This window comes from Dipodomys merriami, unplaced genomic scaffold, assembly GCF_024711535.1.
Source record: "Dipodomys merriami isolate MVZ:Mamm:240054 unplaced genomic scaffold, mDipMer1.0.p SCAF_7, whole genome shotgun sequence".
In the NCBI taxonomy this organism is placed as follows: domain Eukaryota; kingdom Metazoa; phylum Chordata; class Mammalia; order Rodentia; family Heteromyidae; genus Dipodomys; species Dipodomys merriami.
Window position 1 is genome coordinate 45,913,621 of NW_027206290.1, and position 13,968 is coordinate 45,927,588.

Below are 13,968 nucleotides of genomic sequence, written 5' to 3' on the forward strand. Positions count from 1 at the left end.
CATTGCTGGGTCCCATAGGGGTATTGTGGAGGTTGGCTTCCTGAAGAGCAATAGAAGTTTCCCCTGCAGATGGCTGGTTGGTGGCTTAGTCTTCTGGTCTCTGTCCTTTGGGCTCCATTACCCTGTTCCCCTATAGGAAGTTTGCTCTTTTTTCTTGGAAGAGGCTTGTCAATACAGGTAGCAGCTGCCCCCGTTTGTTTGGTTTTTGAATGTCTGTAATGATATTTCATGTGGATAAAGCATGACTTAAGGAATGCTCTTGAGGAATTGACTTTGGGCCTCAGTTCTACCCTTGATCCTTAGTGCTGGCCACCACCTACAAAGGTCCCTGGCTGCCCCCTAGGGGCAGGCATGGGCTATGCTGCATACCTCCACTTGAGTGTAGCCTGGGGGAGTCACATGCAAGAGCTGGGGTTCACTACTTAGGAGGCTGAGATGTGTGGATCATGGTTCCAAGCCAGCCAGGTCAAGAAAGTCCTTGAGATTCTTATGTCCAATTAACCAGCATAAACCTGGAGACGTGGAGCTGTGGCTCAAGTGGTAGAGTACAAGTCTTGAGTACAAAAGCTCAGCAACAGTGCCCAGGCCCTGAGTTCAAGCACCAGGACCAACCAACCAACCAACAAAAAAAGCTGATGCTGGCCCCAGTTGCAGTCTTCTTAAAGGGTCCTGACCCTTCCTGGAGTAGGGGATGGATAGGAGGGGCAATGAAAGGCTCTTTACTCTGTAACTTGTATTGCTTCTCCTGGGCTGCCCTGTCTCACACAGAGAGGACTTCCTGTGCCAACAAGTCCTGGATGGTCCCAAGGGGACTCAGGACACACCAAAGAAGCCTGTTGCTTGTGCTGTCACAGCTCAGTGGTTACTTTGGTTTGGCTTCTTGTCCCCATGACCTGGCTACTCCTCTCCCTTGAGGCTCTGTGTTCTTACCATGCAGCAGGGAACTCTGTGTCTCTGTGCCTGGTTTAGCAAAGGTATGAGTGGTTCCTGGAGGGTCAGTATCAGTTCATGGAACCCTGGACCCAGCCCTCTGCTGTTAGGAGCAGAGTACCCCACCAATTCACTGTGATGTCAGACTTGGCCTGTGTCACCTGGCTAGGCAGAAGCTGGGATGTCCTCATTTAAAGTGAAATATCTCCTATTCTCCATGAGGGTGAACATACCTACATGTTTTCAGAACAGGTGGGTGGCACATCATTTTCAGAGAACAGTTCATGTTCTTTGTCCATTTTTACTGTATGTGTTTCTTAGTGGTTTCTAATAAGCTCAGTCATCTTCCCTGATTTTCAGTGATGAGGAATATTTGGCCCAATAGCTATAGAAGGCCCTGGAAACCATTTGGTACATGTGTGCTTTTTATATGCCTCTTATTGATTGTCCACTGCTGGTATGCCTGTATTGATCATTTTGTTTGGCCCTTGAATGGTGGGATAATGAACAGTTTCCACTTAACAAGGGTATTTTTTTGGGGGGGGGTCGGTTGTGGGGCTTGAACTCTGGGCCTGGGTGCTGGAAGGTATTTTTTTTCTGTGTTATGTTTTTGTTTTTATATATCCAAACAATGATTCTTTTCTGCAGTGGAATAGGAGGAGATGGGGAGCTCTAGGCACATGCAGAGTGGAGTAAGCCTGAGAGGGGACAGAGAGCAGAGCTGGGTGGCATTCACTCCTCCCAAAGTCTCTGATGATGCGCAGAGGCTAGTGATCATGTGTTCTTCTCCTGGTAGGTGTCTCACCTGGGGCAGGTGAGGGAATGGCATTCAATGTGGTCATCCAAGTATAGCATATGGGGGGCTAGGAGGTAGCTGAGGGAGTAGGGTGAAGAAAGACTAGGAAGACAAGTAGACCTGACAAAGAAGAACTAGAGGGGTGGGCAAAAGTGCACCTTCCAAGAGGCAGATCTCTGAGCTGGGAAAGTCTAAAGGTAAGGCACTTGCAATGTGGGTGTGGCTGGAGGGGAGAGGTGTGCCTGGGTGGGGGAGTACAGAGGGGAAGAAAGAGGTAAGAAGGGAGGAACTTGCTGGAGTGGGTGTGGAACTTGTATAAGTGGGCAACTTTGGAAGTTTGGAAGAATCTGGCAGGCTCTTTCTGTGCAACTTACCCTCAACTCTGTGTGTGTGTGTGTGTGTGTGTGTGTGTGTGTGTGTGTGTGTGTGTGTGTGTGTGTGTGTGTGTGTGTGTGTGTATCCGTGCACATGAACATGTGTGCATGGTGTTCCTCGGGTTTGATTTCAGGGCTTGGGCCCTATCCCTGACATGTTTTTTTAATTCAAGGGTGTGTTACTGCACTTGAGGCACAGTTGCACTGCTGTCTTTTGGTGTTTACTTGGCGATTAAACACCAGTCTTTTAGATTTTCCTAACCCAGCCTGTTTCTAAGCAGGATCTTCATATCTCAGCTTCCTGAGTAGGTAGGATTACAACCATGAGCTGCCACACTGAATATCAGCTTACCCTTTTCACTGCTCATTCCTTAGCTACTTAAAACTTCCCACCTCCCAAAGATTCTACCATCTTGAAATTGTGCCAATTTGTGTGATTCTAACTGCTAGGGTTAGGGTTCAGGGAGAGAACCCCAAGCCATTAACATATGAAAGTGTGAGAACTCACAGAACTCCCTAACAATTCATTTACTCAGCCTTCTCATACATCATGTTAGCCCTTTGTGACTATAATAAAATATCCATGACAACTGACTCACAGAGAGGACCAGTTTTGGTTTTTTTTTTTTGTGGATGGTGGGTCTTGAACTCTGGGCCTGGGTGCTATCCTTGCACTCTTCAGCTCAAGGTGAGCACTCTACCTCTTGAGTCACAGTGCCACTTCTGGTTTTCTAGTGATTAATTGGAGATGAGAGTCTCATGGACTTTCCTGCCCGGGCTGGCTTTGAACTGTGATCCTCAGATCTCAGCCTCCTGAGTAGGTAGGATTACAACATGAGCTTTTTAATTTTTTTTTTGACAGAGGTTCTTACTCTTTAGTCCAGGCAGACCCTAAACTCGTTCCATAAGCTGGGCTGCATGCAACCTGACAGCCTCCTCCCTTCACCTCCTGAGGCTGGGATTCCACACAGCACCACCATGCTCTGTGAGAAGTAGGTTCTTCTGGCTCATGGATTTGGAGGTTCTGTCCATGGTCACTTAAGCCTGATGCATAATGGTGTAGTGCCTGTGTGGTCAAGCCATCTTAGCCCATGGTAGGTGAGTTCCAGAGAGGAAGAGCAAGGGACTGAGGTCAGTCAGCTCGGGTGACTGAAGACCTCCCATAGTCCCTACATCCAGAAGGTTCCACCACCTCCAAAAAGTGCCAACTTGGTGCCTAAGCCTTCCATGCCTATTGTTTTGTATGCCATCCTAGGTCCAATCTATAGCCACCACAGTTTAGAGAAAGTGTTTCTGATGAATTAGTTTACACTAGATTTATACAGGAGCTTAAAGATAGATAGACATAAAGGCTTGCTTCCACTTGATGGCTGACCCTGAACACTGCAACAGGACACACAGAGGCTCTTCTACTGGACATGTAACCCCCTTTTCATGGGGCAGCAGAACTGATGTCTGTCTGGCACAATGCTAAGATTACTGAAATGATTCTGGACAAACAGGACAAGTGAACTGGATCTGTGTTACTCTGTTCATGAAGAGAGAATGGTGATCTGTATACTTTAGAGGAGTTATCTGGAAAACGTACCCTCAGTGAGCAGAATGTAGATTTTTGTTGTTGCTGGTGGTGGTGGTGGTGGTGGTCCTGGTACTTGAACTCAGCCTGGGTGCTGCAGCTTTTCTTGCTTGAGGCTAGTCCTCTGCCACTTGAGCCACAGCTCCACTTCTGGCTTTAGAATCTCATGGACTTTCCTTCTTCAGCTTGCTTTGAATTGTGATCCTTAAATCTCAACCTCCTGTGTAGTTAGGATTACAGATATGAGTCACTGGCACCTGGAAAATGTATAGACTTTTTGTTTTAAGTAGCTATAAAAAGAAGTTTCAGTTCAATTCAACATTTTTGTTAGTGAGGATACTGAAAAGATTTACCGAAGTGGAAGCAAAATGGAATAAGGTATGACTGAGTTTTTCTTTAGAAATTGGTTTTGTCAGATTATATGATAAGACACATTTACTATTTTGGAATTTTTTGTGCATAATATGCTGTATTTTGCACCTCATGGGAGGTGAAAAAGTTTCATATTCCACTTTCATAGTGACTTCTTTGAATCCTTTTTTTTTTTTTTTTTTTTTTTTTGTCAGTTGAGGGGCCTGAACTCTGGGCCTGGGCACTGTCTGTCCCTCAGCTCTTCAGCTTAAGGCTAGTGCTCTGCCACTTGAGCCACAACACCACTTCTGGCTTTTTCTGCTTATGTGGTGCTGAGGAATCGAACCCAGGGCCTCATGCATGCAAGGCAAGCACTCTACCATTGAGCCACCTTCCCAGCCCCTCAACTTTGAATCTTATATGACAGTAAATTGAGAAGGATCTAGAATTTGTTGCCTCTTCTTTACCTTTTCTTCTTCCTCTTCCTCCTCTTTACCAGGCTGGCTTTGAACCACAATCCCAGATCTCATCCTCCTGAGTAGCATCCTCCTCCTCCTCCTCCTCTTCCTCCTCCTCCTCCTCCTCCTCCTCCTCCTCCTCCTCCTCCTCCTCCTCCTCCTCTTTCTTCACCACCTCCTCCTCCTCCTTCTTCCCCAATCCTGGGGCTTGAACTCAGGGCCTGGGCACTGTCCCTGAGCTGCTTTTCCTCAAGGCTAGCACTCTATCACTTGAGCCACAGTGTCACTTTCTGCTTTATCTGTTTATGTGTGCTGAGGAATCAAACCCAGGGCTTCATGCATGCTAGGCAAGCACTCTACCCTAAGCCATATTACTAGCCTATCCTCCTTTAAAAAAAAAATTTTTTTAAATGTATGCTTGTATTTGAACTCAAGGTCTGGATAAGGCCTGGACTGGACTTAAACTGTGATCCTCACATCTCACCTTTCTGAGTAGCCTACTTAGGAAGGAACACAGGTGTGAGGCACTGATGCCCAGATACCTTTAATCTCCTACACAGCTGAGAATATTTCTGTGGATGAATCCCTGTGCAGCACATATGTGCTGTCATGTCATTCACATGTTCATTGATTGCTGTGGGTGGGTTGCAGCCAGAGCCCAGTGTTGTGACATGCTTTTTCCATCAGCATGGGTACTGAATCTACAGTCAGTTGGAGCTATTTTCATTCCTACACTACACTAAATCCTCATGCGTGTTGGTTTTTTTGACTGTATTTATGGTGTATATATTGGCAATTTTCACAGTTTTCTTATCTCCATGTTTTAGAAATTAAGGCCCAGTCGTGGGGCCTGAACTCTGGGCCTGGGCGCTGTCCCTCAGCTCAAGGCTAGCGCTCTACCACTTGAGCCACAGCACCACTTCCGGCTTTTTTCTTTTTGCTTATGTGGTGCTGAGGAATTGAACCCAGGGCCTCATGCATGCAAGGCAAGCGCTCTACCACTGAGCCACCTTCCCAGCCCTGTAAGCTGAAGTTTTAAGTGCCTTGCTAACCCTCATTTTCCTTCCATGGCCTCTTAACTTCAACATGCCTTGGCTTTGGGTCTGGGTAATTGTTGGTTTTATGGGGACTGTTGTCTGTGTGCTGTAGAGGTCAGTGTCACTATGCCCCCTGGAAGCTGGAGGTATTTTCCCTACTTGTGAGAGCAAAAGCATCTCCAGAGGGATTACCCCTTGGCTGAGAACAACTGTCCCAAACGGACAGTCTGAGAGTTTTTTGTTGTTCTTCTGTTTCATTTTGTTTTTTGTTTTTTTTTTGTTTGTTTTGTGTTTTGGGTCATTGTGGGGTTTGAACTCTGGGTCTAAGCGCTGTCCCTCAGCTCTTCAGCTCTAGCATTCTACCACTTGAGCCACAGTGCCACTTCCAGTTTTCTGGTGGTTTATTGGAGATCAGAGTCTCACAGACTTTCTGCCTGGGCTGGCTTTGAACTGCGATCCATAGATCTCAGCCTCCTGAGTAGCTAGGTTTACAAGCGTGAGCCACCAGTGGCTACTCGTTGGGTTTGAACCCAGGGCCTGGAACTTGCTAGACAAGCACTTTCCCACCTGAGTCACAACCACAGCCCTTTTTCTCTTGTTACTTTCAGATAAGCTCTTGTGATTCAGCCTGGTGAGACCTCGATCCTCCTACCTCCAGCTCCTGCATTTCCAACATTACAGGTGAGCATCACCACATCTGGTGCAAAGAATGGTTTTGAGGGAAACTTAGTCATTGATGTGATTATAAACAAATGAAGAAATCTCCATTGAGCACTCACTATGAGCAAAAATTCAACACAAAGCCAAGCATCTCATAGGAGATACATATGAGCAAATAAACCACATGAGATTGGGATATAGTAGTAATCAGGAGGTCAAGGCAGTTACTTATGCCAGAAAGAAGGCATCAGAGGCACAAAGAAAGGAGAGAGATTGGCGTTGGACTTTGATGAAGGGGTAGGAGACACTCAAGTCCTTTTGTAAGACTTCCATATGAGGAACCATTGTGAGTAAAGGCTGGACCCCAGCTGGGTGTGGTGGCTCATGCTTGTAACCCTGTGTGCAGGAGGCTGAGATCTAAGGATTATGTGTGGAAGCCATTTTGGGTGTTGTGGCTCATGCTTGTAATCCTGTATGCAGGAGGCCGAAATCTGAGGATTATGGGTAGAAGCCATCTTGGGCAGACAAGTCCAAGAGATTTTTTTTATCTCCAGTAAACTCAATAAAAAGCTAGAAGTAGAGCTAAGGCTTAAGTGGTTGAACTCCAACCTTGAATTAAAAAGCCAAATGAGGGTGGGTGGCCCTTTGTTCAAGCCCCAGTGCCGGGCACATACGCACAGAGAACATGCACATTCTGGCCTGTCTTAGACCATGCTTCTTGTTCAAACATAATTGTTATAATCTTTTGAGGGTTGGGAAGGTGGCTCAGTGGTAGAGTGCTTGCCTAGCATGCAGGAGGCCCTGGGTTCGATTCCTCAAAACCACATAAGCCGAAAATGCAAGAAGTAGTGTTGGGGCTCAAGTGATAGAGCATTAGCCTTGAGCTGAATTGCTGAGGGACAGCACCCAAGCCCAGAGTTCAGGCCCCACGACTGACAAAAAATAATAATAATCTTTTGATCTCTAAAACGCCTTCATTTGAACAATTCATTTTCAGGTCATTCTCTTACAGTCCTGGGGACTTAAAAGTTCATGGCAACTACTGAGTTTGGGGTACTGGGAGCCCTCTTGTCTTGTCTGAGAGTAGTTTTAGGAGAGGGAAAGGATGTAGAGGAGAGCTAGAGATAGCCTGGGACTGGGTGGTCTCCATCACCCAAGGTGAACTTAACCCTGGACAACATAAGAGCCAAGTAGAAGTACCCAAGCAGGAGGGTGTTAGGAAGAGAATGACTGAGAAACCTTTTCAGACACTTGAGAAGTTCGTCTTCCAAGTGGTGTGTGTACTTTGTCTAAGGAAGTAAAGTACCAATGTAGGCCAATCAAATGCTCTTAGGAATTTGAGTTGGAAAGACAGCCAGTCAGGATGAGTATGTTCCTTGAGGTGCCTACTCAGGAACTGGAATATGTGTTTATTTGGGGGAAACCATAGGATAGAAATGGGGAGAAAAATACTTCTTGTGGGTCGACTAGATTTCCAGTCAGGGGGCTTGAACTCAGGTCCTAGGCACTGTCCCTGAGCATTTTTTTTTGCTCAAGGCTAGCACTGTACCACTTTGAGTGATAGCTCTACTTCTGGTTTTGTGGTTTTCTGGTGATTCATTGAGGATAAGAGTCTCAGCCCAGGCTGGCTTCAAACCCTGAGTCTCAGATCTTAGCCTCCTGAGTAGCTATGTGAGCCACCAGCGCCCAGCTAGATGTCCAGTCTTTACTCTGCCCCTTCTTCAGGTGTGACCACCAGTGTGTGAGATGTTTTGAATCCCTTCAATAAGTACTGTTTTTTTTTTTTTTTTTTTTTTGCTTAAGTTTGCATTCTGTTATTTGCAGTGGAGTCCCACTGAGATAGTGTGTTGTAGTTTGGTCTTTTCCTCTGCCATATCTGTTCTAAGTATACATACATGATGTATCAGATCTTTGACACTGATATTAAAGCATTGAAAGTGCTGTGGTAGAAATCACTTTGGCAGTCCTAGTAATTAAACTGTTTGAAGATCAAATTTTTGGTTGCCCTTAAGATACTTTGTCACAGCTTTTGTGTTAGCTATACTGCTGAATAAGTTTATATCTCCCAAAGTTGAGATGCAACTATGTATCCTATGTCTGTGAATTGTTCCACAGACTGATACATTTTGTAAATAATTCTTCCAAAATCATGTATTTAGCAGTTTTGCATATACATTATGTAAAAAGGTGATTTTTTAAAAGCAATTTTTAAGTTCATGTTTGTACATTGAAAGGATTTTTTTAAACCTCCTTTTCTGTGTTTAATATGCTGTAGAGAAATAACCTAGATGCTCTAGACTGTATATCAGGATCTGATTTACAAGAGCAGAGTTAAAGCTGAACACTAGTGATGGCATAGCATTACTGAAATAATTGTTTCTTAATTTCATTTTACCACATTGTGAACTTGTGATTCAGATTCCTTCCATTTTCTCAGAGAATTAAAAACAAAGTACTCTTGTAAAATGACCTTTTCTGTCTTTTCTTTGCAAAGCAGAGGTATTTCAATGTAAAATAAAAATGGAGCTCAGCAGGCAGTATTAATAAAGGCCATGTTAAAAAAAACCAGTATAGGAGGCAACCCTTCTTTCATGTGGGTGCGTGAGGGGTGGTGCAGAGTGGGTAGCAGGTGCTGACATGAGGAAGGAAGGACCAGTTGACATTGGGCACTGTGGGATAACACTGCAGGGAATATAGGAGATGCATTCAAGTTTAGTTCTGTTCACTATGTCAGGCTTTGCTGGGGAGGGGATGGTACTGGAAAATCTCTGCAGGTGACTTGGCTTACCTTGGCTGTCTAAGGCAGTCTGAGGGCTGATGGAAAGACTTGCTTCAAAGAAGCCTCAGCTCTGGATTTGTGGCCTTTGCAGTGACCTCTGCAGGTCCACCCAGCCTGTCTTTGTGATCTGTCTTATGATTAGAAACTTGAATCATATCTCCTCCACCTCTTGCCCAGACTTGTGTTGGGCCGACTGAGCAGAAGCTCTGCCAAGTTGGGAAGTCAAAAGAGAGTGACCTGAGACAACCACCTTGCCTAAAGTGGCCTGGGATATTGACCCTACTTCCATAGACAAGACCCCAAATGCTGTGCACCAGGGGCAGGTGCTGTGTTGACACTCAGAGACATAGCTTGTGCCTGACAGCTTTCCCCGTTCTCTGAAAGTGTGGCTGAGATTCCTGTTCTCTGTCAACTCCCAATAAGGACTCAACGAACTTACTCACTGGCGTGGGTCTCTAGGACACAGCAGCAGCTGTTAGTGGGGAGAGTCGTCACTGCAGTGCTAGTCCTTGAGCAAGATGCCTCCCAGCTCCTGTAGGTCAGAGGGAAGGGAGCAAGTACCCAGCTTGCTTTTCCCTTGATCAATGGTAGAAGTTAAAGTAGCCAGTACAGAGTGGGTACAGATGATGCACATTGCAGTCCTGTTTGCTGTCTGTCCATAGCGGGTCCAGTCAGACTCCTGATGGGTATAGCAGGTGATCAGAGTTGAGGAAGAGATAACCTAGGAGCAGCTTCCAACAGACATGCTCCTCATCAGCCCCAGCCCCCTGGGAATCTCTGTCATGTACCTGTGTGTCCATCCTTGTAGAGAGACAATTCAGTATTCCTGGCTGGGCAATTGGCTGATGGACCAGCCTGTAGAGGGTGTACCACAGTGTACCGTGGGAGGCCCAGTGATAGCATTCCAACCCACCCCCCACTTGTGACTCCTGACCAGGAAGGACATGGCTTAAGCAAGATCCTGTGGGAACCAGTTAGCCAAGTACCTTGACCAATCTGACAATCCTGATCAGACCACTCTCTCTGCCATAGATGGGCTGGAAAGGTGGCTCAGTGGTAGAGCACTTGCCTTGCATGCCTGAGGCCCTGGGTTCAATTCCTCAGCACCACATAAGCAAAAAGAAAGAAATCAGCAAGTCTTTAGGGGCTGAGAAGGTAGCTTAGTGGTAGAGCACTTGCCTTGCCATAGACCCCCACCTTGCCACTGGACTTAGAGTCATCCTGGGAGGTACAAAAGACCAATCCTCAGGAAGCACACTCAGATGCAATGAGGTCAAGTAGGGCTTTTAGAGTATGAGTGATAGGAAGCAGACAGAGGCTACAAGATGGAGTAGCAATGGGAAGAGTAGAGTCCCAAAGTGATGGCCTCCTGGAGGTGGGAAGAGGCTCAAGAGTAGCTGGGCATTGTGTTAGGTCATGTTCTGCAGACAGTTGTAGCACGGGAACACAGTGATTGCTCTGTGTGTGTGTGCACGTGTGTGTGTGCACACGCGCGTGCATGCATACCAATACCAGGGCTTGAACTTGTTGGCAATGACAGGGGTGGGGGGGAATGAGGCAAAGAGGAGAGGTGACATGGTCCCAGAAGCACTGTCCCCATTACCTGACTTATGGAATTGTAAACCCCTCTATATAACTCCTTATAATAACATTAAGAAAGGCAAGAAGCACATAATATAATTTAATAGTGCTGTGATAACAATCATAATAAAAAGAAAAGCTGAGTATCTGCTCTGAGTAATATTTTGTGTGGTAGGAAATCCTTTGGCTCCTTTCTAGATTTGATGTGTGAAATCCTTGTGTGCTCATAGTATCAGTCTGTGAGTATGGTTTTTTTGTATTTGAAAATTTCTGGCTGGACCAATTGGCTTTAAGGGCTTCAGGATTTTCTCTGGTGGTTTTTCCTTTTTTTGGATGCTGAAACCTCCTTGATACCAAACCTCTCTGACAATGCCAGGTTTTCTTGTCATGCGTCTTCTCATCTGATAGGCTCTTAGCTGTTGAATGCCTAGGTCGCAGAGTTTTCTCTGCAGAGGTTGTCTTTTGCGTAGTGATGCGCTGAGTCTGTTCCATGTCTCAGCAAGTCTGTCCTCATGGGTTTTCTCAGGCTGTGAGGCTTGTCTGTTGATATGCAGTGTCTCCTCTGCATGGGCAGCATTGATTGTAGGTAATTGGTTCCTCATCTTCAGCCTTTCACAAATCTCCAGGTATTCTTTATAGTCTATAATTGGTTTCATGAACTGTAAGGTAGACTCAGATCTCCTATCTTCTATGGTTGTGTAAAACCCTTGCTGTGAGTCAGTTTCCTCAGAGCATGAGAGTAAATACTTAAGAAAGGATGTGTGACCGCCCTTTCCACACAAGTGTTGCTTGTGTAGTGGCTTACTGTTGTGTTGCAGCCTTTGGTGAGTGATGTGAAGTTCTCTTTGCAGAATTTGCATCTTGCTTGGTGCCTCCATTGGCTTCCCCTTGAAGTTATATTCCAATTTTGGCATTCTTTCTGGTACGGGGACAAGTTTACTTTGCTCGCTATTAGGTGTCTGTGGCTGGGGTGTGGGGCAATGGGGAAGTGTCATGTCCTTGGCCTTCCCGTGTTCACCTGGTTGTGAGTGTTGTTGATCCAAGGTGCCTGCTAAGACCTGAGAACTGATGTGAGGCATTTGGGGTTTCCTCTCCCTTTGTGTTAGTTTGGGAAGTGCTTGGGGTGTTTCCACTGGGGGGCGGTAACGAGAGGCCCCCAGTAAGGCCCTCTGCCTCTTAAATGCCTCTCGGTTATCCTTGGCAAACACTATGATGGTGACGAAGCCATCATCAACTGGTTTAGCATCTTTAGTGGTCTTATTCCTCCTGGCAACCAAAAGTCTCAAGGCTTGGCCCCCTGCTGCTAGGGACGTGGTGGTGGACTGTCCATTGCTAGTGGCATCTTGGGATGCCTTGTCCCAGGCACCTAGAAGTGGGGTAGGTTGTTCCAGTATTTGGGGGGTGCTTGAGGTGGCCTTGTCTCCGTCAGTGTCTTGTGTGGTTGAATTGGTCCCAGAAGTAGGGCTTTCAACAGCTGTGGCTTCAGCTGCTTGGGGACTCTTGATTTCTTGCTTGCTGTTGCTGAGCGAAGTATCCATGTGCTGTTTCCTCTCTTCATTATTTGAAGCATGGTACTTAGCTTTGAATTCCTCATAGTTGTTCATGAATGGGAAGCTCTTGATTTTTAACCTGTTCTTGGTATTGGATATAGCCTGGTTTGGTTTGGCTTTGTCTACTGTGTACTTACCCCTGGCAGTAGAAGGTTTGGCAGCTTTTGTGGGCCCTAAGTTGGATGTTTCTGTCTTGGTGACATTTGTTTTATTGGACATGTCTGGTATTTTGAGACTCAGTTTGACTGGCTGGGTCTTGCTCATTTGTGGTTTAGTGGGACACAAGGTCTTGGTGGCGTGAGGTCTTGTGGTGTGCAAGGTCTTGCTGGCATCTGGTTTTTTTTGAAGCAATGTCTTGGCATCAGGTTTGGGGAGGTGTGGAGTCTCAGAGATCTCTGCCCTTTTCAGATGCAGGTTTTTTGGGACCTTGGTTTTTTGGCAGTTCAGAATTTTGGGGGGGACTTTAATGGGAGCCAGTGTTTTAGAGTCCCTTGCTTTTATGGGGGGTAGAGTTTTGGAGACCTTGGCTTTTGTGGGTATGGATTCTAGTGGTTTTGATGTGACCTTGGAGGACACCTTGTCCTTACATGGTTTATTTTCTTTTTCTTGTGTATTTTCCTCAGCAGCCACATCTCCAGTGACCTGGTCTTCACCTGAAGCAGCACTGGAGGTGAGTTGCACATTCTCATTACTGGAGGCAGTCCTGTGTAATTTAGCTGGGTCACCATCAGATTTGACCATGGCAGCCTGGATTCCCAGAGTTGGGCTCTCAACTGAGGGATTAAGTTCTATAGCTGAGATCCTCAGGGGTTGGCTGCTTCTTTGGGGGCTGAGGGTCACATGCCCTTTCCTGTTGGCAGAAGTGTTTCTGAGGAGTCTAATGTCTGTTTCAGACTTGGACTTGACAGCCTTGGGCTCGGCATCTTGGCCCCCAGGGATGTGAGGTTTAAAGTTTACAATAATGGTGTTGTTGGTCATGGAGGCGGCTCTGTGCACATTTCCCTCCTTGAGGAATGTGATTCCAGATACCTGTTTGGGGGCTTCCACCTTGACTGTGTGAGGGCATGAAATGATGGAGTGGTTGCTATTATTGATGGTGAAGGAAGGTTTGTGCAGATGGTTTCCCTTCATGTCAGAGCCAAGATCCCCCATGGATGACCTGGGGACACTGCTGTTCACTGGGTCTATGGCACGAATGTCTTCGTCCATCCAGAAAGGTCTGGGCAGAAGACTCTCGGTCCTGTCATAGAGATAAATCTCAATTGGGGGGTCTCTGGTGGGTCTGACCTCAACTATTTGGGGGTACCTTAGCTTCCTGAACCTGCGGTTGATGGGCCATGAATGTTTAAGTAAGATTCCCATTTCCATGTTAAATATAGGAGACCCAGTAGCTGGAGGCTTGGGGACTCTGGCCTCCTCTTGAGGGCCCACATTCCCCAAGTACTTGTCATCGCTGGGTCCCATAGGGGTGGTGAGGAGGTTGGTTTCCTGAAGAGCAATAGATGTTTCCCCTGAAGATGGCTGGTTAGTGGCTTGGTCTTCTGGTCTCTGCTCGTTGGGCCTCATTGTCCTGCCCCTCTCTCTTCTTGGGGGGCCAGAGCTTGTTCTTCTCCTTGAGTGCTTTATCAGATGTCCTCTATCAATGTCTCATATATATTAGAAAATGAATTCCAAATGATCGGCTGCTTGATCCTAGATTAGGAGCTGTGGTATGTGCCTTGGCTCTCTCCCTAGAACTCCAAGCAAAGTGAACTCTTTGAACAATCAAGGTCTAGAATGTGTCAGTCAGATGGCGACTCTCTAGCTAAGAAGTTCATCTATGATACATGGGGCTAAGCCCTGTGTTCCTTGGTAGTTTTTCCTTGGCAGAGCCATA

At 46.3% G+C, this 13,968-nt stretch overlaps 1 protein-coding gene across 1 annotated transcript in view; it reads left to right on the forward strand.

Moving 5' to 3' along the window:
• The first annotated feature begins 1,094 nt into the window (after nucleotides 1–1,094).
• LOC138816612 (endogenous retrovirus group K member 6 Gag polyprotein-like) overlaps nucleotides 1,095–13,968 on the forward strand; it is a 35,736-nt gene continuing 22,862 nt past the window's right edge. The window contains exons 1-2 of the transcript XR_011368695.1: nucleotides 1,095–1,182; nucleotides 6,131–6,203. The gene's annotated coding sequence lies outside the window, so the exon portion shown is untranslated. The remainder of the gene's footprint in view (nucleotides 1,183–6,130; nucleotides 6,204–13,968) is intronic.